We start from the raw sequence: 25394 nt of genomic DNA, 5'->3' as shown, positions 1-25394 counted from the left end.
CCCCCCCCCCCCGAGCGCTGCTTTACCGTGTTATATCCGAATTCATGTTATATCGGGTCACGTTATATTGGGGTAGAGGTGTATGTACTGAGCATGTCTAAAGTTTCCCTAGGCAGTTTATTGTATTGCACTGAAGACAGTGCCTGCCCAAGAAAGGTTTTTGATACATCCGTTGAATGATGATCACTGAGAAGCCATCCATTGATTGTCTCTCAACCACTTAGGCCTATCGAACAACAGATTTTCTGTAAAACCATAAATGGCATGGAGAATCCAAATAGGGAAGGGTTATTTACCTCTTCGCGTAATGCAAGAACCAGGGGTCATCCAATGAAATTAAGAGGCAGCAGGTTTAAGTACTTCTTCACACAGCATGCTCGTTGCCAGGGGATGTTGTGAAGGCCAAAAGTGTAACTGGATTCAAAAAATAATTAGACAACTTCCCAGAGAATCAGTCCATCAGTGACTATTAGCTAAGATAATCAAAGATGCAACCCCCATGCTCTGGAGCTCCCTAAATCTCTGACTACCAGAAGCTGGGACTAGATGACAGGGGATGGATCACTTGATAATTGCCCTGTTCTGTTCATTCCCTGTGAAGTATCTGGTGCTGGTCCCTGACAGAAGACAGGATCCTGGGCTAGGTGGATCGTTGGTCTGACCCTATGTAGCTGTTCCTTGTATTCTTCCATAAATGTGGTGAGCCTGACTGTGGGCGGGGCTGGTGCTTTCAGTGGAAAGCATAGCAAAAAGGAGCAGACTTTTTGAGTGGGATGCTGCTTTGAGTTGTTGCAGAGGAGAGGGTCGGGAAGCTGACCATTGCTGCTTGGAAGCAGGCTATGCAGGAGGGACTCTGCCCAACATGAAATGCTGACAAACCCCAGGCTCGTGGATTGGGTGAGAGCAGACTAAAGTGTGTGATGAGACTTTAATCTCCGCAAAGGTCTGTTGTTCTCGAGTGCTTTCAAGACTGAAGTGACTGTGGCAAATGAGGTCTTTTCCCAAGCCTGTTTCTTGCTTCTTGCCATATTGTCCAGAAGGAGTTAATCCAGAAGGCCAGAGCGCCTGCAGTTTGGGCTGAAAACTCGTTGGGAAGGGGAGGAGGGATTGGGAGGTCTGAGGCAGTTGTTTCAAGGTCTAGGGAAGCTGGAATGTGGATCCCACCTTGGCCCTGTAGACCCAGAGCTAGAAACAAAGACAGCTCAACCCAGCTCAACCCAGACCCATTTGTCGTGGAAGCATGTGGGACCCAGCTCACAGCGGACTGGGGACTGTGCAGAGGGGGTCTGGGCCAAGGTGTTACAGAAACATTGACTGGGGTCAGTGCAAAAGAAAAGATGCTGTGTTAGCCTACAGAAAAGAAGAGAGTGGAAACTGGAGCAAAGCCAGCAGAGGTTTTACAGCAACAAGGGAAAATCTGTGCATGCACTTAAAGAGTGATTATTGAATAGAAAACTGATTGTAGATTATTGTTAAATACAGGGCTCAGTAAACAAGACAGTTTCTTATTCCTCTAAATTGCAGGTTTAAGGGATTTGATTGGGGATAGTAGCAGCAAAGGAATCTCTCAACCTGACTAGTGGACTTCATTCTCAAGCTAGTCGTGCTGGTAGAACTTCTGTATATCCACTTGCATACAATGGCACCAGCTAACTGATGATTCAGTAGGGCAGTCTGTGTAGAGAATTACCAAGTGGCTAATCACAGTGGTGGGATTGTGAGGAGTTTTTTAAATTTATCTCTCTTAGGGCTTGTCTTCACTGCAGAGTTAACTCTAGTCCTGTCCACACACAAACACTTATGTTAAGTGTTGGTGGTGCTTTTTACTCGAGTTGGCTGGCCCCTTGGGTATAGATAGACTTGAACGCCTTAGATTTTTATCAGTAAATGCCAGTTTTACCTTATGCACGCACAGACGAAAAAATACTCCCATTGGCGATAATAAAATGTATGGATAGGCAAAGTAAAAAGAATGCTTCTTGAGAACCTGTCAGTTTGATTTAAGGATATTTACTTTGTGTATTTTGACACATGATGCTGACTGTGTGTTTTAACTGTTATAAAGCTTTAATTTAGAGTCTCAATGTCTGCTGTCGTTAAATAATTTCTGACCCCCTTTCCCTTGTCTGCTCCCCCCGAGTTTCCCACAACTGTGAAAATTGAAATAGATAAAAATTAAAAACAGCTTAAAATAAACACAAGTATTATCTGCTGAAATGAGTAATCATCCCTCCACCTCCGAATTCTGCTAAGCCTAGCTATAGGCTGCAGATCAATTTAGCACAACTCATCAGCAGTTAAACTACTCATAGTGGTCATGTTGAGTGTGGTTGCGTTCACTCGAGCTAGGCTAATGTGAGAGGAGTAACTTGAGTGGATTCTGTAGTGAAGACATGACCTTACTGGTGGAACAGTGGATGTCTTTGGCATTTCCCCCCTTAGGTGGGTTGTTTGGGTTTCACCTACTCACATTCCTCTCTTATTTCTTCTCTCTGATGGTTCTTGCCCTGCAGAACCTGGCATGGTCATCATAATTTCGGCATCAGTCAGTATGTCACTTAGTTTCCCCCATGAATTGAGTTCAACATTTCTTTCCTACTCTCAGGCTTTGTTGGGCTTTAAATTAAAGAGGCTCTCAGAGCCTGTTCTTTTTTTTTTTAAATAAACCTAACCTGTTACTAATAAACTGCTCATGAGCTTAAAACCAAAAGTACTTTTAAAATAATTGTTGCTGTGTTTGCTGTTTCTTTTGTATTGCTGTCATCATTGGGCAGGTGTTAATAGTTGGTGTTAATTTCTCTCTTGTTCTAGTCCAGTGCTACAGTATGAGTTGCAGACACTGCAGGAGAATGGTTTTCTAACTGCTGCTTCTAAAATTTTGTTTTTAATTGAAACTTTTCTGCTGATTTCTGTAAAAGCATTGATCTTGGGCCACAACGTTAAGTGGTCCAGATGAAGGTTAAATGATGTGTTTGAAAGAGATTTAAAATAAGATGGAAAGACAATGGATACCAGAAGGCTGTTCAGGAAGACGAGATGCTAGGAAAGGACAAAGAAAGCTGGTGCTGGATGGTTGTGGGGGACAGATTGGAACAAGACAATGAGTGGTCTAAATGTAGTTTTAAACTGTCCTGGAAAGGAGAGGTTATTTGTGGTCAACGCTTTTTTGTAGATTAAAAAACCAAAGCAAATTCTGTAGTAGCTATAACTGCTACACAGCTAGCTGCTGAGGAAAGCTTGTGTCACTTATGGTAACCCTTCATCGGGAGCAAGTGCTGCAGTTCTGATCCTGCTGATGGATATCCAGATTCAAAGCCGTGAAAAACATGTCATGGACCATGAAATCAGACCTCCCCTGTGAAAACTAGCTGTTAGAGGGGAGAAAGTGGGACAGGGCTGGGAGCATTTCTGGGCCCAGCTGCTAGTCTGCTGAACTGGGGACAGGATTTCCTCTTCCCCTGCATGACTGTTCTTGACGGGGAAATCAGACCTACTTCACAGAAACTCCCCAGGCTGTAGGAATCTCTGCGGCTGTGCTGCCTTCAGAGCCCAGCATTACAGAAGTGAGGGTGACAATCCTGCAACCCCACCCAGAACAGCTTTGTGACCCGCCCCCCCACCTCTTTGGGGGATGGGCCCCCATGGTTACAACATGGTGAAAATTCAGATATAAACACCTGAAAATGTGAAATTGACCAGTTTTAAAAACCTCTGGCCATGAAATTGATCAAAATGGACCATACATTTGGTAGGGCTCTCGATACAGCCATGGGTGACAGTAATTGAGGTGTGTGGTGCATGGGCAGCTCTCAGTGATGGGGATTTTCCCAAAGACTCTTGCTGGAAAATACCTTTTGTTGAGTATAAAAAGTAGGTGTAAAGGGAAGAAATACAAATGGAACCTTCAGGCTTCTGATAACTGGAGGGAGTATTTCCCTGCTGTAATTTGGTTCAGTTCTTTTGTACATTACCCATATCTGTCTGAATTCCTCATTGCACTGCTAAGGACTGGAAGGGACCGCGAGAGGTCTTCTAATCCAGTCCCCTGCACTCAAGGCAGGAATATATATTATCTCCAGACCATCCCTGAAAGGTAGTTCTCTAACCTGCTCTTAAAAATCTCCAGTGACGGAGATACCACAACTTCCCTAGGCAATTTATTCCAGTGTTTTCCTAAGTGTCTGGCTAGTTAGTTTTTCCTAATGGCCAACCTAAACCGCCCTTTCTGCAATTTAAACCCATTGCTTCTTGTCCTTTTCTCAGAGGCTAAAGACAACAATTTTTCTCCCTTCTTCCTGTAACTACCTTTTATGTGCTTGAAAATGGCTATCATGTCCCCCCTCAGTCTTCTCTTCTCCAGACTAAGCAAACCCAATATTTTAAATCTTCCCTCATAGGTCATGTTTTCTAGACCTTTCATCATTTTTGTTGCTTTTCTCTGGACTGTCTCCAGTTTGTCCACATCTTTCCTGAAATGCGGCGCCCAGAATGGGCCCGCTACTCCAACTGAGGCCTAACCAGCGTGGTGTAGAGCGGCAGAATTACTTCTTGTGGCTTGTTTACAACGCTCCTGCTAATACATCCCAGAATTTTTTTTTTCTTTCCAACAGCGTTACACTATTGACTCATATTTAGCTTGTGATCCACTATGACCCCCAGATTCCTTTCTGCAGTTCTCCTTCCTAGGCAGTCATTTCCCATTTGTATGTGTGCAACTGATTGTTCCTTCCTAAGTGGAGTACTTTGCATTTGTCCTTATTGAATTTCATCCTATTTACTTCAAACCACTTCTCCAGTTCATCCACATCATTTTGAATTTTAATCCTATTCTCCAAAGCACTTGCAACCCCTCCCAGATTTGTATTGTCCACAAACTTCATCAGTATACTCTTTATGCCATTATCTAAATCACTGATGAAGATATTGAACAGAACTAGACCCAGAACTGATCTCTGCGGGATCCCACTCAATATGGCCTTCCAGTGTGACTGTTAAACACTGACTATTCTCTGGGAACGATTTTCCAACCAGTTATGCACCCACCTTATAGTAGCTCCATCTTGGTTGTATTTCCCTAGTTTGTTTATGAGAAGGTCATGTGAGACAGTGTCAAAAGCCTTACTAAAATCAAGATATACCACATTTACCGCTTCCCCCCCATCCAGAAAGCTTGTTACTGTGTCAAAGAAATCTCTCTCTACCTGTTCATCCACCTCGCACAGATGTCCTGAGCTTTGATCAATGACTGTAAAGGACATTGGGATTTTGGTTAACGCCACCAAAGGTGGTGGTGGTGGTGGTATCCTAAAGTCAAGCAGGATTTGCAGGCCAAATAGTATAGGGTTTTGCTCCACTCCCATAGAAAATGTTTGGAGTGTATGTGGGTTTGGGGGATGTGGGTGGGAGAAAGCAATTGGAAGAGGGATGTTGATGTAATGAATTACTGTGTATGCAGGTCACATAAGTGCTGATTCTCAGCTATGTGGGATCTGCAGACAAGCTAATGGCAACTGTCTGAATTTCAGATGAGATTACTGGACAACTTTGCTAAGAGCCTCTTGCAGCTCATCAGCTGCAATATCTCCTTCCTCTCCCCTCGAATTCAAAGTCTGTGCAGGAGGCATGGAGTTGATAGGGGGTGTCTGCAGCTGTGCAGTGTTTATAGCCAACTGTTTTCCTGGAAGGCAAGTTTTTATCTTAGAAATATTTTTATTCTTAGTCTCTTGTATCTTAACTGTTTGGATGTCAGGTTTAGTTTCCCATGACACTAGGCAATTTGAAAGGCATGGGGTGGGAGGGATCTGTTTTCTGTGTAAGTCTTTGTGCTATGGTATCTCATCCAATCAGTGGTAAATTTGCTGTATCTCTGCTTTTTAATACTGCCTGATAATTTCCTTTCTACATCACTGAAGATCACCGGGTGCTTAACTTGGGAGCTGAAAGCAGTTTTGTGTGTTGTACTGTTGCAAGTGCGGGTGGGGGGAAACAGGGCAAGAGCAGTTCCCATGCACAGTTCTGTGCGCTATGGTAGATTGACTCGGAGTCTTTCCAGTTGAACTTGCCTGCATATTTTGCCGCAAGTATCAGATTGGGAGTCAGATTTGATTCTTAACATTGAGAAACCTGCGTGATGTGGTCTGTTTCTCCCTCCGCCCCCAGATCTAAGATACAGGTAAATCAATCTCATGCATCAGGACATGAGCTGATTGCAGAGATCAGGAAGGTGATTCCCTCTCTATACTTTGATATATAATCATAAAGCACCTGGCTAGCTGGTTTTATTTCATTTCTCCAAACTATCAGGTGAGACAGAATGCCCGACTCGATGGGTAAATGATTTGATCTGGTGGTATGGCAAATCCTATGTTTTATCATCCTCTTCTTTTTTCTGCTTCACTTTTAAGGCTCCCTGTAAGCTGTAGGGCATCTATTGTCCTGTGGTCATCTGATATTGCAGACTATTGAGGCTAGATGCATTTTTCATTTGTCCTCTGAAGTGTTGTCAGATGCGAAGACACGATTCAATCCTTACTATGTGAAAAAGAGGATTTCTAGCCCTGACACCTCACCAGAATTACCCTTGTATTGAGTCGCTCCTGCCAGTGCTTTCGTAATAGAACCAGGCTTAGAGGAAGATCAGGGTGGCTGAGCCAAAATGGAAATCCTAAAAAGCTGGCTGGAGGACAGGGAGATCGCTTCGCTCTAGCGGGGAGGGATCATTCTGCAAATGGAGTTGGATCATTTGGCATTGTTGTGTAGCACCAGCCTGCCACTCCCCCACATCGGGATAGAATGAATGTTCTGACACGTCTTCATGGGCACAGCTCATGGCGTTGCACAATAGCTGCATGCAGGTCCTGTTATCTGCGTACAGAAACCTATTTGCAATTGTAAGAGGTCTCTCTTTTTTTGTATTCCTACAGCCTGCTTGTGTGATTTCCATGAGCTGAGCACTTGCGATCAAAAGCCACGTTCTCAGTTCATAGGATGGCTAGCCCTGTCTAGGGCTGGTAAGCAGCTGCAGAAACCTTCAGCTAACCGTCTTTTTTTCCCTCTGTAAAGAGGGGTGTGTGTGTAATGAAATGAAATGGAAAAACCCAAACCAGGAGCCAGATCCTGCTTTCTGCCTCACACAGCTTCACTTATTATTCAAAGTGCACCACAGACACTTCATCCTCCCAACCCCACCCGAGACACAAGTCACACTTACTGCCCATCTTCTAGATGAGGTCACGCGTCTGGCCTGAGGTCACACAGCACGTCCTTGGCAGAGCTGGGATCACCACTCTGGAGCACCAGACCATGGGAGCCAAGAACTCCTTCCCCCACTGAGCTGAGTCATGAGACCAGATCTCTCCAGCTTATACTGTGTAACCAGCCCAGTATTTTTAATATCATATAAATATTCTGTAGGTTACAGATCTGAAGCAACCATGGCGAGGGACTCCTGAGTGCAGGTGATGGCTTGCTTTTATTGGCAAAGAAGTGATTATATTTGTATTTCCCACCCTGAGCAGCTGTTCTCTGCTTCTGGCATGGAAATCTGCACCTGTGCAATGAATAAACGCTGCGTCAGGGGAAAGGGGTTTTCTCCTCTCCCTGCTCCGAGGCAAGACATATGGGGGTTTGAAGAACTGGGGTCAAGTATAGGGGACAAGTATTCTTAATCAGGTTGTGGGGTACTCTGCCTGCTGAGAGGCAGCATGACCCAGTGGGGGGGCACTCGAGTGGGAGTCAGGAGACCTGGCTTCTGTTCTCATCTCTGCCACAGACCTGCTGGGTGAACTTGGGCAAGTCACTTCCTTTCTCTGTGCCTCAGTTTCCCCTCCCACCTTTTGTTTGGTCTGTTAACATTATAAGCTGTTCAGGGAAGAGACTGTTTGTGTGTGTCTGTATCGTGCATAGTACAATGGGGCCCTGACTGTATTTGGGGCTCTACTGTTAGGCTGTTTGCTGTTGCTTGTCTTGCTATGCCTGGGCAAATTGTTATAATAGCAGCAAGGAGCAGCTGCTGTCATGGCAATAGAACTGGATGCTCTAAAATGGTCCGAGCTGAGTTTGTTCCTTGAGTGCCTTATGTATTGCTGTGTGGCGTTCCACCACAGAGTTAACAGTCTCAGCGCCTGTGGCTCCCGACGCAGATTATGTCCCTCATGGCAACAGTTTACCAGGCCAGCTTGTTGATAAGAAAATGTAAGAGTTGCTGAATAAACACTTGGAGGATGCCCTGGGGAGTTTGGTACTAAACAGGATGCCTGTGCCTTTCGGTGCCAAGCAACCTTTCCTTGGAGCCAACGTTGATTTTTTTTTTTTTCCTTCCATTTTTTTTTAAGCCTTTCAGTCAAGCTTTCTCCTCTTGTTCTCACCATTTTCCGTAACCTTTTTTTCCTGTTAGATCATGCAACAAAAGAGGAGGGAGTGTATGTGTGTGAGAGAGAGAAATCTAACCCTCAGGAGTCAGCTAAATATCAGCCCTGTATCTCTAGGTGACTTGGTGATGACCCTGCTACAGATGGGTCGGGAGCTGCTCGTTTGGGAGGCAGTCTGATGCAGGTGGGTTTACTATGTTCAGTGGAGGCAGGTAGAGCTGCCAGGCAAGCAGGAGCTGAGTGAAAGCACCTGCTCATTAGCTTCCTGCCTACACCCTACTGCCTTTGAGCAGCCATGGTGCATGAGAACTGGGAGCTCCCTGCACCCAGCGCAGCAGAGAGCGGCTGTGTCTGTATTCCAGACCCACTCTTCCTGCGCGGATTCTTTCTGCTGTCACCTTCCCCTACCTCTGCTCACTTCCCCAGGAGCACATGTGATCTTTCCTCCCCTCTGGATAGCTGTCATTTACTGGCGGACAAGATGGCGGATCCACGGAAAGTCAGGGGCAGGGAAGAGCCGCCTCTGCACTCGGGGCATCTGTGGTGGTTTTCTGAAGTAGGGGTAGGTTCTCTGGTGCTTTGAGAGGAGAGACTCCAAGAAACAGCCAGACTCCCATCACAGTTACAAGGCTAGCTGCATCTTTTCTGCCCTTCTGGTTTCTGAGTGCAAACTCTCAGGCGGTCAGCCCCCTGCCTTTTCCTGTCTTGGGGAGAAATCGCATAATCTTACAACTCTCAGACCAGGACCTGGGTACATCACCAGCTGCTGATCACACTGCAGGCCTGAGTGAGTTCCAGGCACCTGCCTGCCCCCCTGTCAGGAACCTGTGACCATGGATGGTGACCATTAGCCTTCTTAAAGTAAAGCGTTTTTACTTAGGAGTTGGAAAGTAGTCTCTTTTAATCTTACCCTTCACTACAAACTGAGCTAGACAGGTTTTCCTCTTCTCTTCCTGTAACTGAACAGAACCTATTGATGTTCTAGCAGAGCTCCGATGGTCCTGTGTGTCTGGGGGACTCGATCTGGCCTCTCTCTCTGTCCCTCCCTGTTCACACTCCTCAAAGGGAACAGGTTAGAGCCAATAAGGCTTTTTGCTCTGGCATTGCCTCCTAATGACCCTTCAAGCTCCTCTCTCCCCACCAAGATGCTACCCAGACAGAGCCACAGGGTGAAATAACCATTTACAAGATCATTAAAGAGCACCTTTACGTTTGTTACACTTGCCATTAGAGTAGCTGCTGCTGCATCAAGCAACAAAGAATGAACTCCCATTATCTAAATGTTACTACTATGATATTAATGTAATAAGGGGAAGGATTGAGGTAAACAGTCATTGTTCAGCTTCAGAGTCACTGCCACATTGAGTGAGATGGGAGACGCATCCCTCTGAGCTAACATTTCAGGCTTCTGTTTGCAGACTAACAAAGCTAATGCTATATTGTCTATGTCTCTTCCTTGCTATGATGTTGATCCCCATAGGCAGGCGATTGCTATTTACCATTACAACCTTGCACAGAACTTAGAAAATAATTGATGGCTGTAGTCAAGGCAAGCAAGTTTGGGTTGGAAAAAAGTGCAGTTTCTCGTGGATTGACCTTTAGAAAGAAACCTGCAGTAGAAGATGGTGGATCGGAGTCTGACATATAGAAAGCGGGATGGGGAGGGCGGTGGATTGGAATGGAGTCTCTAGCTGTTCCTGGAATCTCTTTCCTTAGAGTGACTTTTTAAAGAAGAACTGAGAGGGAAAACTAGCCAGACTTCCCCACTTTCCCATGGATGTCATGGTGGGGGTGAGGGTTTGGGCCTGGAGTTCCCCAGGACGCCTTCCTTTAAACCATAAGCGCTCTCTCTCCCCAGTTGCATCAGTGATACGTGTCTGCTCCTCCCTTCTAGCTGCTCGATTGTGTTTAATCCATGGGAACTTGGTTCTTCGGTGTGCTGCTGCTGCACTCTGACTTAATGGGGCGGGGAGCTGCCTGGCAGGCTGGCTGACCTGCTGCTTTGTGGTTCTAGGCTCTGAGGATCCGAAGCCCCCATTCTCCTCTGAGTGGAGGCAGTTGCCCTGTGCAGAAGGAGTGAGACAATCTGCCTCTGACCCAGGAGAGGTTGAGGGATGAAGAGGATGCGGGAAATGGCAGCGTGGAAGGGGCAATAGAAGGAGATGAGACCCGAGCTCGTTTGGACCGGTGGGGATGCCACGAAGGGCTGTGGAGATAAGGAAAGCCAGTTTAGTCCCCAGGTGTGGTGCACCTGTTGAGGGTCCATGGGGAGTTGGCAGGTAACATGGCAACATTACCAGCAGCTTCTGCAGCCGAGCGGGCTTCCTAGCCACTCGGCAGCTAACAAAGAGCCAGCCTGATACTCCTCCTGTGCCTACTGCAGCACAGGAAAGGAAAAGGAGCCTCTGAGTCTGAAGTCATCTGGTAGGAGGAGAGCGTGAAGGGATAAAGGGCAGCCTGTGCGAAGGAGCTCAAGGAGGAGGGGGGGGAAAGGGAAGGAAGTTTATGCCAGAAAGATGTGGAGGATCAGGCAGCAGGGTGGAGTGTGGAGTGGAGGAGGGATGGCAGGAACAGAACAGATGGGGAGGAGGCAACGAATGAAAAGATGAGCCAAAAGGGGATGGTGATTAATATTCCTTAATGGTGGCAGAACATTGCCTGCATTGCACTGGTTTTTTTTTTTTTGTTTCTTAATTTGAAGCTAACCATGAATGCCTTTCCACGTAAGGAGGTGTTGCATGATTGCAAATGGGGCTGGTGAGTGGGAGGCTTCCGGCAAGCTGATATCTCCTAAGATGCTTTATGCTAAGAAAAAATTTGAGACCCCCTGGATGTGGGGCGGGGGAGGGAAGTGTCAGCACAGGGAAAACAGCCCTCGGTGACCTCTGTTGTCCAGGTGACATGGTCCTGTTCTTGGGGGCAAGTGTCACCAGCCATTCAGCATCTCCTTGCAGCCTCTTTTGGTCTCCTCTCTACGGGTGGTGCAATGCCGTCCATATAGGAGAGTCTGCCATTAGGAGCAGTTATTAACACGTAGGACCGCTTCTGGGCAAGGAAACGAATGCCCTTACATAGCCATAAATGCCATCTGCGTACTTGGTATGCGTAGGTGCTCTTGTGTGTATAAAACGAGCTTCTTGCAATAAAACATAAGATGCTGACATATAACTATCCCCTCTTTGCTATTTAAAATCAACCCTTATCCTGTGTGCCTGGGCGAAGTGCAGGACAACGTTTTTTTCCAGTGAATGTCTGAAAGACAAGCAAGCGTTACAGTAATCTTGCAATTGTACTAGCTAGCAAGGATGCAAAAAGAAGAACAGGATTTTCAAAGGGCTCCTGAATGTGGTAAAAGGGGCAGCTGGAGTGCAGAACTGGCTCTTTCAACAGCTTATGTTGCTCATTATAGAAGGCCTAGTAAGATCAGCCTGCAGCACACGTTCTGGAGCTGGGAGTATGCGTCAGACCTTGTTCTTGTGAATAGGGTCAGCAGCTGGGAAATCGCAGAACAAAGTGCCTCCGTGGTAATTCCCAGCTGCCATTAAAGCGGCTTTTAAAATAAATTCTCTCTTTTAAAGAGAGATGCCAAGCATTTAAGGGTTTGAACATTCCAGAGCAGGCTTTGAGAGTTCTGTCCTCTTCCACACTGGGCCATGGCATTGTAGAGAAGGGGATGAGGGAATGGATTTAATTATCCTGGAAACTAGGAAATGTTCTGATGAACTAAAAAATTAAAACAGGCAGGTTTTATATCGCTGTCTAGCATTATTGAAACAAGTTTTCTGCTAAACTAGGAAGAGCTTTTGTGAAGAAGCAACATTATTTTATCTGAAGTTTGAATATATGTTGATGAGCTATAGATTACATCAGACTTGTTCAGTATTAAAGTTCCCGTGAACCATTGCTTTGCTGCTGTGCCTGGATGGTATTTATTTGTGGAGTTTTAAATCTTTAATATTAAAACTGATTTTCCTTTAACAGGGAAGTTCATTTTTCTGTCTTTGTTCATGTTTGCATGGTAACGTGACATAACCAAAAACAAACAAACTTTGCAGCTACTCTCGCTCTCTCAGAACTCCCTGAAAAGTGTTGGATCATTGTAGTCCTTTTCTCATATTCCTGAAAATTCTCAAGACCAATTGAGTGATCTCCACTGAATATTTTTTTAAAGTGGCTTTAGGCTAGAGTGAGAGAAAAACCTAACATAGATTCTCAGAAGGTAGGCACAGGATAATAACCTATCTGATTAGCCACTCGTTCTTGGCAATGAAGGATGATTATTTATTTAACACTTGTATTGAGATAGCACCTAGAGACCAATGAGCTCAGAGCTGAATGGGTTGATGTTGTACAAGCATAGGAAAAGACAGTCCCGCCCTCCAAAAGTTTACAAGTTAGGTCTGAAAAAGTGGAAATTCTCCTGATAGCAGTTTGTTTCTGATTTGAAATTTTGAAGCAGAAATGGGCTACAAGCCACATGAGAAGGTCTTCAGTCACTTCTTCATTAAGCACAAAGAACAGGATGTGCTCACGTGCAATGTATCTGAGGCCTTGTCTCTTGGGAGGATTGGTTGGCACTATTTTCAGTAACCAAGATTGTTCCATGTGTGTAAACCCTAAAGAAAGTCACAGCTGGCATTGTTGATGCGTACCCCACTTGTAAGCAAGGGTAAGACTCAGCGAAGTATTGCAAATGTGGAATTGCCATACTGTTGCAGCTAAAGGCTTATCTTGGGAGTTTTGAAGAACTTGCCAAACCCCCGCTAGCCAAGAGGAGTTATAAAAGCCACAGATGGGGGGCTTGTTAGTGTGGGCCAGAGAAGCCTAGAGCCTCCTCTTTCCCTAGGATCTGGTGTGAAAGGTACTAGGGTTCCTACCAAGGAATGCCGGGGAATGGTGTGTGTTGTGTTGATTTCTGGCTAGTTAAAGGTCTGATAACCATGAAGCTTCTCCCTGAAAGGAAGAGGGAGTTGTCTGCATCTTCTGCTCCAGTGTCTCCTTCCAGAGCAGGCATTCTGGGTCTCTGCTGCACTGCATTTTACCCAGCCTCCCAGCTGTTGCGTGAAGAGAGGAAGAAAGACTTCCACTATTTGTCCACAGCTACTGCTTTTGCATCATCTTCCCCATGTATAACAGCTACTCATTTTGCTGCTGCTGCTGCTTCTCGTAACTTTCCCTGGCCTTGCAGCCTTGGGCTGGATATGATTCTTGACCATCTCACTGCTGCTCGTAGCATACTGAGTAATGTCTGTGGCACTGAGCTGAGTCTCAGGAACTTAGCTTTGTCACATGGTGGCGGAGGCAATGGCGTTGTCTGAATGCGGATTCAGAAAGGCAACAACTTTTACATGACTCTTCTATGCTTATAGCAGTGAGCTGCAGATGTGCCTAAAAAGTCATTGCACAGTCCTACAGGACAACAGTGCTTGTCCCAAGGACCTAGCACTCGGAAAAGAGACAAGAGCAGGTAAAAGATGCGGGAAAGGGATAACCACATACAAGGCATGGGTCCAGTGTGATCACAGACAGATGCTGTGATGCTCTGTACCTCGGGGGCACACGTTCATCTTTATAAAATTATTGTGTGGTATCCAGTGCAAAGTTTGTCATGTTGGGTGTCTTCAGAAGGCTCATGATGCACTGAGTATGGTTATTATAGTGATGTAGTAATTGTCACAGTCATGTTATAGTGAGGTTATAGGTTATAATTTCATGTATATAGTTACAAGGCTGAAAAGGTGTCCTCCTGGCTTAAAGGAAGCCCAGGCAAAAGCTCTCCAAGAACAGAGAGGCAGTTCACACTTCATCAGGGCATGTATGGGACAAACCCAGCCCAGCCTCACAGGAACAGAGGATGCCTAGGCAACAACAAAAGGATCTTTTGGACTCTAGAGTGAGTCACCCCCTTTCCCGGAGCCAGTTTGGGACTGTGATAAGGTAGTGCTCACCTGACTCTGAAGTGGGGGGACAAAGCCATGAGGGAAGAAATGACATGATAAAAGGGAGAGACATTTTGCCATGCGCTCTCTCTCTTCCAATACATTTACAGACACCACGACAAGCGACTGAAGCACTGATCAAAGGGGAGAGCCTGACTGAAGAGCAACCAGTCAACCTGCGGTGAGAAGCATCTACCTTTGCAAGGACACTGAAAGTGTTAAGATCAGCTTAGAATGCGTTTTGCTTTTATTTCATTTGACCAAATCTGACTTGTTATGCTTTGACTTATAATCACTTAAACTTTATTTCCATAGTTCATAAATCTGTTTATTCTACCTGAAGCAGTGTGTTTGGTCTGAAGCGTGCCTGAGTCTCCCCTTGGGATAACAAACCTGGTACAGATCAATTTCTTTGTTAAATTGATGAACTCATATAAGCTTTCAGCGTCCAGCAGGCATAACTGGGCACTGCAAGACGGAGGTTCCTAGAGTTGTGTCTGGGACCGGCGATATTGGCTAGTGTCATTCGGTTGCACAATGGAAGGAGCAGCTTACATGCCGGAGGCTGTGTGTGAGCAGCCCAGGAGTGGGGGCTCTCACAGCAGAGCAGGGTAAGGCTGACTCCCAGAGTCAGTGATTGGAGTGACGCAGCAGATCACCAGTTCGGATAACACCAGAGGGGAACGTCACAGGTGCCTTGTTTCAGTTTTTATTTTATGCTGCATACGCTTGTTAATATGTTATAGATACTCATTGGGGTGCAAGAGAAATGTAGAAGAGAGGAGAAACAGGCGGGAAAAGGGTAATGAGATGCAAAGCAGAACGGAGGCTGAGCTGCTGAATGGTAGCAGTGATAGGGGAGAGGTAGGATGAGACCAAACAGCCCGTGGGAACAGAGCAAGCCTATCCTAATCCAGTGCTTCAATGAATGGTACGGTCGTGTAGGTATGCTATGTTGCCGTCTTGCTTTGATGCCATTTTTATTTGAACAGTGGCTGCAGACAAGCATAGCACGAAGGACGTAATACCACATCTTCAGAGTCACAAACACAGAAACGTTACAGAGAGAGAACAACTAATTGTGTCAGCTAGTGCATTGCAACTCTGTCTTGTGGAGCACTGACTACAGTGTGGCCTTCAGTGACTTGTTCAGTTGAGGATATCTTTGACAATGAGATTTCCATCATCTCCTTTGGGAGAATACACCAGAATCAGGACACTTTTCTCCCCTCCAACTGTGTCTTAAATTTGTCCCCCACCCTGTCACTCCATCACTCTAGCTAGCATCTCTTCTCTGTTCAGTTATGTGTAGACTTCTGTTCCTCTGTCACACAACGGGGTTGTCATTTGGTCCAGGAGGGTTTGTTCTTAGCGCTTAATGCTTTTTTATCTGTGAAAGTCAAACCGCTGCACCGAGGTGGATAAATAGATTCCCCATTTGTATGGGTGGGGAATGGAGACACAGAAGGCATGTAACTTGCCCAGGATACATGACGAGCGAGAGGCAGAACTACAAAGAGGACCTAGATCCAGCTCCTAGTCACTCATATAGCTCTCAGTCCATTCCTCCTAAACTAATCCCTCAGACCCTTAGGCTTTTTTTGTTGCTCTTCTCTGAATTCCTCCTATTTTGTAGGCATTTCGCCAGCAGAGAATACATTATAAAAGGGGAACTTGTTCTTCAAGTTTCCTTCCAGTACAGCACATTTGCACAAATAGCAACCCACTCTGCAAGTAGTTCTGTGCTTCCCCAGCTATTTCTGAAATATTTGTAGGGTGCTTGGGGAACTGAATTGATGTCTTAAGAGGAGCCAAGTCCAATTTCATGGAGGGCCTTGAGCCCGAAACCTAGCCCAGTCTTTACATTTTGCCGATGTACTTCTGTGAGCCGCTTCAGCTGGCAAAATATAGCTATAATTCTTCTAAAATCCCCATGCAATTTGTCGCTCTCATGAGAGGAAATGGGAAAGAGCCCCACGCAACAGCTATTAGTCACGTCACTTCTTGTTCTGCTGGAAAGCGCATAGATACTGCAGTAATGGACACAGTGTAAGGATCTGACTGGAACAGAGTTTTTAAATACTGGGTAATATTTAAAATAGTAGAGGGAAGGAACCAGGAGCAGTAAAAAGCCTGGGTTTTGAAGAAGTTATGTCAGACTTACAACAGCTGGTTAAACCAAGATAGACATTTAATGGATGAAAAAGGAGTAACAGATTGGGACTGCTAAAACATTTAATGGTGTCTCATGAAATCTTACCTGAATTAATTAAATTTAGCTTGAGTCTGAACATGCTCGTATGGTTCAAAATATGGGAAGGAACAAAGTGAATGAGAATAAATAGCCACATATTTTAAGTTGGAAGAGTCTAATAGGGTCAGTGGTTCTATTATTTATCATCTTTAATGATCTAGAAGAGGGAATAAGAAGCAGTATAAGAAAATCCAGACATTGAATTGGGAGGTGGTGCAAAGACCAAGAAGGAAGGGGGAAGTAATACAAATGGAGCTGAAGAACTTAAGATCATAAGTAAAACATAAAAATGAGTTCACTGTAAAGAAATGTATATAAATCCCAAATGCACCTATTCAATAGGAAGGAGAAATTGAGGCAGCAGTAATGCTGGAAGAGGCCGGGTGTGACTGAACTACAGATTAGGTAGGCGCTTGCAATCCAACACTCGAATGAAGAGAAAGCAATTTTGAGCTGCAAATGTAGAGACATGAAGGCTGTGATCAAGTAGCCAGAGCGTGCCGTTATCTGTGACACTGGAGTGAGTGCACCTGCAATACTTTGTGCACTTGTGGGAAACATTATGCCTGCAAGATTTTTCCAAATTGGAATGAATACAGAGATAGAAAATAAAAAATGAGGGATTGAAGGAAAATGGTTGAAGAGGAAAGTCTTAAAGAAAATATGTGTATAGAGGGTTGAGACTTAATTAGAATGTTCCCAGGGAGAGCTAGGAGTTACTGGATGCATAGGAAATGTTTCCAGATGTTCAGGCTAATCTTTTCTGATGTCCGTGTAAGCTCTGGAATAGTCTTTCACGGTGCAGGGGAAATGGCAAAAGACCCCCCCGGTTTTGTGTTGTAACTGGACATGACAAAGCATTTGACAATATCCTCTAGGGAGCAGAGCTAGTCTCTAGGTTATGGATTAGATGCCCTTTTAAACATTTTCCATGTCTGATTTCTGCAGCTTGTTTAAACACGTCCTTAAAATTTTTTAAATTAATGCAAAAAGTGCAGTGGATTTCTGCTTCTCTTAAATCATTGTATGTCTTATGATTATAAGATAACCTCAAATAAGCCACTCTGAAACCAGAATATCTGTCCCCAAAGGGGTTTGTATCAGTTTAGCGATATTAATTGAAAAACCACTGTAAGCTGCTTGGCGCAATTTTCTTGAGCCTGGGCAGGTGAACCAACGGAGGTGACTTTCTTGAGGTGACCGACAGACGGAGTAACTGAAAATGTGTCATAACTCTGGGCATGGCTTCGTAAAAGACTCAATCCTGTCCATGTTAATACCGGGAATCTCACACTTGCTGATTTCCCCTGATGTCCATACTGGTTAGGTGGGAAGGTGCAGCTTGTTTTACCCTGAAGCACTGGTAGTAAATATCTGAAGCATTTCTGAACAAGGAGAGGTATTTCATGTTCACAGGCAAATAAGGAAGATGGTGCCAATTGCTTACGTGAATACCCCGGCTAAGATAAGGAACACTGTAGGAGTTAGGCAGCAATATGTTGGGAAGGGAACTTCCCGCTTTGATTCTAGGAAGGGGAAAGGTGATCTTTTACATAACGAGCCAAGCAGAAACATGCACATGGCTTCCTTCCCTAGCTACAGAGGCGGCATGAGCATGTCATTACCAACTGGTTTCTGGCAAACTCACATGTACAATAGAAACTGAAGGGTCTTGGATGCCCAAAGTAAAGCAATGATGTTTCCTGGGACTTCACTCAGACTGATTTTTAATAGTCTGCAAAGGGCCTAGTGCCTGCTTGGTTTCACATTGAGCTTGATGTCTGTCTGGAAGGGTGCGTTCATGCTAGTAAAGCTCCATCCACTCTGAGGATGGTTAGACATTGCAGTGGTGTAACCCTGGAGCCTTCTCTACAATGGCACACCTGTCATTGTGTTTCCTGGGGACAGCAAGACTTGCCTAGTGTAGGCGCACATTGTGGGCTTGCAGATAGTTTGGTTTGGGTTTCATTGCTGAAATTATGCACGACTCTAACTGCAGCCGGAGATGAGCAAAGTATTTAACCCGGGCCCCGCCTCACCCACCAGCCAACACGGACATGTTATTGTCTGTGTGGTTCAGGGTCCAGCATGTCCTCCACTAGGCAATAAGGACATGGGTTAAGTCCCACATGTTGAGACTTGACCCCCTGCCAAGTGCTGATGCACAGGATAACACCAGGGAAGCTGACTTGTTTGAGGTGCTGTTCATCAGCTAGGACTTGAGGCTCATCTCTGTCTTAAATTGGAACCCCAACTCTGAGCCACCTAACTTCTGTGCTTCTGATCTGACTGCTACCTCTAGAGTTTCGTGTCTGGATTGGATCCAAAGCCCAAAGGGACCCATTTTCCAGATTTGTTGAATATAGTCTGAGGCAGTGGAAATGCAGGGCTTGGGCCCTGACCTCCTGAGAAGAGCTCATGATGTTTCAGCACCATCATCCCTAGCTCTGCTTTGTCCTTTAGCTCAATCTCTAACCCCACATCTAAACCGAACTTGGATGAGACCAGTGTCCTAGGCCCTCTCCTTACCTGTTTGTGAGCATCTCATGGGCCAGTAGCAGTCCCATGGCCCTTCAGGAAAAGGGCAGTGAATTCCATCAGGATCCTGGCCAGTGTTCCTGCACCATTCACTCAGATCAGTTCTGACATCTGGGATTGTGGTCTTGTCTACACAAGGAATAAAATCAATTTCAAGCAACCAGTGGCCAGCCTCTGGGGTGGCTGCCCCTGTGCAAACCCCAGGCATAGATATGGAAAGCTGCAACTACTCCACGACTAAGTTCCACTTGTGCAAATCACTGCTCCCATTGTCTGCACTGTGGTGGCTGCATTGGCAGCTGGAACACTACTCTAGTTCAAGCGATGAGGACAAAGGCCTGCATGCGTGCTGGTGCTGAGTGCATCTTGACTGCAGTATTTGCCACTCCCAAGTCACTGATGTGTCTCAGCACTTGCCGAGCGACATACCTTGCTGAGGCAAGATGCTGCTGTAGAAAACTCTATTCCGGTGTCCTGTGGAACACTACTCAGGGATGCTGGCCAAATGCTCTTGGCCATTGCTTCCAGCAAGCCTGCAGAATTGCTAGCAGGGAAGATTCAGGTTTCCGAATTGTAGTCACTCTAGGTTCTCACAAGATTACTGGAGGCAGAAGAATGTGCAAGAGAAAACACCCTTTGCTGTTAAGGGGCAGAGGAGATGACTCTAATTACAGGATGAAAAAGCTTGGCTTATCTTGATTGCAATGAATTATCCTTTCATGAGATGGAGATAGTTTTTCCCAACTTTGTAATATTTAAAAACTGGACAGTCCAGTAGGAGTGCTGGATTTGCCCCTGCCCTGCCCCTTCCCTCTAAGGCCCTGCTCCCATTTGCTCCTCTTCCCACCCCCTTGCCCTGTTGCTCACTGCTTTTCCCCTCTCCACACCTCCTGAGTCTGGAGGAACTCACCTGTGGAGCAGGGGCTGGGAGCTGCAGCTGCTCGATGCAGGTAGGAGGCAGCCCTGGCTGAATAGAGGCTGGCGCGGGTGTGACCTGGCACCTCCTCGTCTCCCCTGCCTGCAGTAACCGGACTTTGGGTGTCCAGTCAGTAGATCTGATTGGACACTCTCTGGTGAGGTGGGAGGGAGTGCAGACTGCTGCCTGTCCATCTTCACCAGCAAATCTTAGGAATGCTTTGATGTCCATTGTGTCCCATTTGGTACCTGACACCAAGATTAATTGCCACAAGACTATCCTACATCTCTTAAATCTCTTAATGAAGTTTGCAGAGTTTACAGGGACACCATCAGCTTGAAATTGAGTCGCTTTTGGAATAGAAGTTACAAGTAGTTTCTGTTATTGCACCTGATCCCTAATTTTGATTTTTTTTTAATGATCAAATTTTCATATATACAGTAATTTCAACTGCCACCTCTCTTTACTGGTGTGTGAAAGACCCACACAGATAGAAAAATGCCTGACTCTACAGTGCAGAACAGTCTGAACACAGTGAGTCAAATGCACAGAGTAATCACATGGGCGGGGGGAAAGATATAAGCACATTGAAGGTTTAGAGAACATAACAGTAAGTTAAAGAAAAACTGAGATAGAAATATAACTTTTCAGAATGATGATGCCACTTAGATGTACCTACATATCTTTTACTGGGTTTTTCAAATCCATCATGAAGGCGGTGGGTTTTTTTAGTATGTCCAATAAAACTGACTGATGGGAAGGATACCTTTTAATAGCCTTGAAGTTTGTGATATGGTGACCAGATGTCTGAAGTGGGAAGGGAAATCCAGGTAGGAGTCCAGATTCTATTTTCAGCATCTGGGGTTGGGCCTAATGGTCAGGTAAGACACCCAGAGCTTTTTAGGGCTGATCCGATCAGCAGCATGTGTTGCATGTCTCTTCTTTGAGAACAACATCCACTCCCTCTTAAAAGTTGCATGGTAGCGGAGCTGCTAAGTTGTGCGGGAGAAGAGCTCTTCTCCATCTGTGTTCACCTTATGTGATGCACAGTGAATGAGGGCAAGTTTCCCAGAGGTAGGTGGGTGGTTGTATGGCAGGTCATTTGTGAATGCGTGTTTGGCATGATTGCCTTCAGCGACTTAGCAAGAGAACGTTCATCTTTCCCTCTACCCCAAAAATGACTGAACTTTTTTGCTCAAACTTAACAGAGCGCTTCACTTTTGGGCAGAAACTAAGCCTGGAATGCTTCAGCCCAAAAGGCAAAAGTTCCAGAAAGCTGAGTGACCTGGATACATGACAACAGGTTAGGATGAACAGAGTTCTGCTACCTTTATGCTAGCAGTGATTGTTGCTTCTGCTGTCATGAGAATCCCTGAAGTTCTGCAGATGCTGACTTGCATTTCCCACATAGCTACAATTGATCTGATGGTGGCTTTCCTGAGTTGTTTTGAGTGTGATCTGTAATCTCCAGAACTCGTGGACAATTGATTTTATACACCTAACTTTTAATCCTGTACATTTGCAATTCCGAAGTAGAAACTGTAATCCTCAATTTTCCCTTACGTTTGACTTCGGACAGTAGAGTCTGGAGCAGTGGATCTCAACTAGGGGAACATAGAGGTCTTCCGGGGGATACATCAACTAATCTAGGTATTTGTCTAGTTTTACAGCAGGCTACATGAAAAGCACTAGTGAAGTCAGTACAAACTAAACATTCATACAATGTCTTGTTTATACTGCTCTATATACCATATGCTGAAATGTAAGTACAATATTCATATTCCAATTCATTTATTTTATAATTATATGGTAAAATGACAAACTCAGCATTTTTTCAGTAATAGCAGGCTGTGACACTTGTATTTTTATGTCTGATTTTGTAAGCAAGTGGTTATTAAGTGAGGTGAAACTTGAAGGTATGCAAGACAAATCAGACTCCTGAAAGGGAGACAGTTGTCTAGAAAGGTTGAGAGCCACTGGTCTGGATTACTGAGTAGAGGGCTGGGTGTCTGAACTCCATAGTTGGTCCTTGTTCCCTTGGACAAGCCAGTTATGCCAGAATTTTCAAGTGTCTGCTATCTTGGGTACCCAGTTCGAGGCACCTTTTGGTTAGGTGTCCATTGTTAGACAACTAAGTTTGAAAATTTTGCCCTTAATCATTGGGCTGTAGTTTCCTAGGGCTGATGTGGGGACTAACTCATTTTTGTACTGGCGCTTTGAAGATATAAGTGAACCTAAACACTAAATATTAGTAAATGGAGCAGAGCACCTTTAAACTATTTTGGTGGTTCCTCCCCATCTCCCCGCTCAAAGACTCAAAGTGTTAAATTAGTGTTAAGGATTTGATCGATAGAACTACTTCGCTTCGAAACATAAACTAGTGATGAGTTACGAGAAAGCAAAGTGAAGCCTCCTCTCATTCTCACATCCTTATCACGTAAAATCAAATTATTGCAATTTTTTTTTTGCGGGGCTGGGGGGAAAGTGGAGAGGGGAAACACGGAATGTTAATTTTTTATTCTTTAATTATTGCACAAGTTTCATGAAAACTGTTTTTCCATACGAGCTCAGGCTGTTGGGTTTCATAAGCTAATTGGTCTTCAGCCTAATTGTTAATTGGGTGAACACTGCTGGAGGTGGTTGAGTAGAATATCTCTCTTCTTCTGGATGCTGCTGGCAGGGTGTTGGCATGCTGTCCTGCTGGAGGCTTTTCTTCCAGGTCAGCTGTAAAACCAAGATCCTGGCCACCTGTAGTCATTGAAGATCCCATAGAACAGTCTGTGGTGATAAGGATGTTAACGCGGGTTTCAGATTGGGTAACTATTCTCTGCATAGCAAAAATAAATGTAATCAGTTCAATTTTTCACCCTGCAGTTTCTGCTGGGTGGAATATTCTTCGCTTTCAGTGTTGTCTACCATTGCTGTGTTCTGTTGAACCGTGGCTGCGTTTCACACCAACTACAGCTGCAGTTCAGTGGTAGGCAAAGTAAATCTTGTACTATGCAGTTTATTAAAGTCTGTAAGATACTTTGAGATCCTTCTGGATCGCAGGCCCTATGTACATGTAAGATTTGGTGTCATGGCTTTTATTCTTTAAAAAAAAAGGTAGGAATTAAAGCAGAGACAATGCCGTGATATGTTACTTAGTACCTTTATCTTCAAAGTGCTCTTATTGCTTGGAACTGAAAACCGGCAGCAGGACAGAAGGCTTAGTGGTAAGAGTGGTAGCCTGGAGTTCCAGGCGCATAGGTTCATTACCTAGATCCACCACAGGTTTTGACTTTGGCCAAGATCCTGAGTCTCCCTACTGCCACTGAAAGGTAGTTAGCACTTCCCTACTTCACAGGGGTGTTCTGAGGCTCTGAGATACTGCTGTTCTTCTCCACAGGATCCATTACAATGGTTCTCACTCCCATGAACAGTTCACTAGAGGCCAAGCCAGACCTGTTGATCAAGGCCGATTGGAGGTGGCCACACCTCTGAAGACCCAGCCAAATCAGTGTGGCTCCTGGAGCTGCAGGAAGGGTTTACCAGTCCGCCTGATCAGAGCAACAAAAAGACCAAAAAAACCCCATGAAGGATCATTTGTATTAAGGCTTATTGGAGTCTAAGTGTCGCTGGGCTCTTATTTAGCCTGAGGGGCTCTGAGGCGCTCTGAGACAAGCATGCTGGAAACCCTTCTCTGATACTGAGGGCACTGGCTGCAGTAGCCTCTGGTGCAACAGGCCTTTCTGGCAGGAACGTGCCTCACCAGCAACCAGAAGAACAGAGAAGCTGGCAGAAAAGAATGTAAAACTATACTGGGCGTCCAAAGTGCTGGGAGTCTGGCTGTGCCACACCTGCTGGGCTCACCGGATCCCGCTCATGCTGTGGGTCGGCCATGCTCCACAGCTTTCTCACAGCCACGGAGGGACAAGAAGGAGGACAGCCCACCCACACAGGAACAGACAGACTACTGCTTACTTTGTCCCATTTCTCCATCCCCCTTTCACAAGGCGTGTCCGGCCTTAGGGAGCCCTGCCTGGCCTAGTACAGGTCTGCTGCCTGGGAAGGTGTCTAATTCCTCTCCTGGAAGCAGGTCAGGGTGGAGGGAGCTTAGGGTGAATCTACAAAATTCAAGGAACTTATTTAAGGATCATTTCAAGAGTGACCCTTTCAAGATTTATTTCTATAACATGGCAGCAGGTGTGGTTCTCCCTTCAGACTCCCTCCCAGTGTTACCTTATCTCAGAACAGGGAGGCTACTCTCCCTCTGCCCTACATAGCTGGGGGCTGGAGATTCTGTACAATCAGGGTATGCTCAGTGTTTGAGACCTGTGAGGCTAATTTGTCTCCCTTCTTTCCCAAAGTGTTCTGGTGGAAACCCAGGCCCCAAGTTGTCATTCCTCCTCAAACCCCAGAAGACCCATTTGCCTCCAGGATCTTGCAAAGATGATGAAGTCGTATTCCTGACGAAGAGATTAATAGGCCCCACCTACGACTGGGCACTTTCTCCCATGGCCAGAAGCATGATTGTCTTTCTGTTTACTGTGTTCTCCAGGACAATAAAAAGCAGCGAGTTGGGTGGCCTAGTGTTGTCTGAAGACATCCTCATTTCTGTATCCAGCTCACATGACCACCACCACTTAGTTATGCCTCCTGTCCAAAGAGGATCTGCTCTCAAGGACCGGATTCCACACCCAAGCACAGAGTAGTTAGTTTAGCTACGGGACATTTTAAGAGGTTCCAATTAAAATAGGAGCAGTATTTATCATACCTTTTAGCTTTGAGAAAATGTTCCACAAAAAGAGCATCTTCAAAGGCCGAGTCTAGAGGTAAGACATCGTGCTAAGCCATTGGCATGGATGGATCTGGTCAAGAGAAGGCCAACGCCTATCTTTCTTGGAGTTCTTTTGATATGGGCCTAAAACCTCAGACTCTAATGTACAAGTGGTAACCATTTCCAGCTCACTAGAGACAGTAAGCGAGCGACTGTCCTCTCATCCAGACGTAAGTAGCTTTCTTCAAGATGCCATGCTTCTCAAGTCTACGCCAATTAGAACTTGCTTGTGGGACCTAAATCTGGTACTAACCACCCTGCCAAAGCATCTTTTGATCCCTTGTCAGAAGTGCCCGTAGATTTTCTGTCCTTAAAGGTTGTCATCCTGTTTGGTACTACTGTTCCTCAATGAGATGGTAACCTCCAGAACTGCTCCGTTCTATTGTGACTACAATGTCTCATGAGGGCTAAGTCCAGGTGACCAGTTAATACAGCCTTTATTCCTTGAATGAACCTGGTTACAAGAAATTTGGGGGTTGGGAGGAATCTGTTTAATTAGATTCCAGCATTGTCACTCTCTCTGAAACCTGAAATGTCAGAGTCCATGTGGAGTAATACG

General features: G+C 45.3%; 1 protein-coding gene across 3 annotated transcripts in view; it reads left to right on the top strand.

The window, feature by feature from the left end:
• The window catches only part of PTP4A3 (protein tyrosine phosphatase 4A3), a 329530-nt gene that overhangs the window by 17707 nt on the left and 286429 nt on the right, over window positions 1-25394 (top strand). The gene's annotated exons all lie outside the window — the stretch shown is intronic.

This window comes from Chelonoidis abingdonii, chromosome 2 (genome assembly GCF_003597395.2).
Source record: "Chelonoidis abingdonii isolate Lonesome George chromosome 2, CheloAbing_2.0, whole genome shotgun sequence".
In the NCBI taxonomy this organism is placed as follows: domain Eukaryota; kingdom Metazoa; phylum Chordata; order Testudines; family Testudinidae; genus Chelonoidis; species Chelonoidis abingdonii.
Note: the sequence above shows the minus strand (reverse complement) of the source record. Positions and strands in the feature narration are given on the sequence as shown.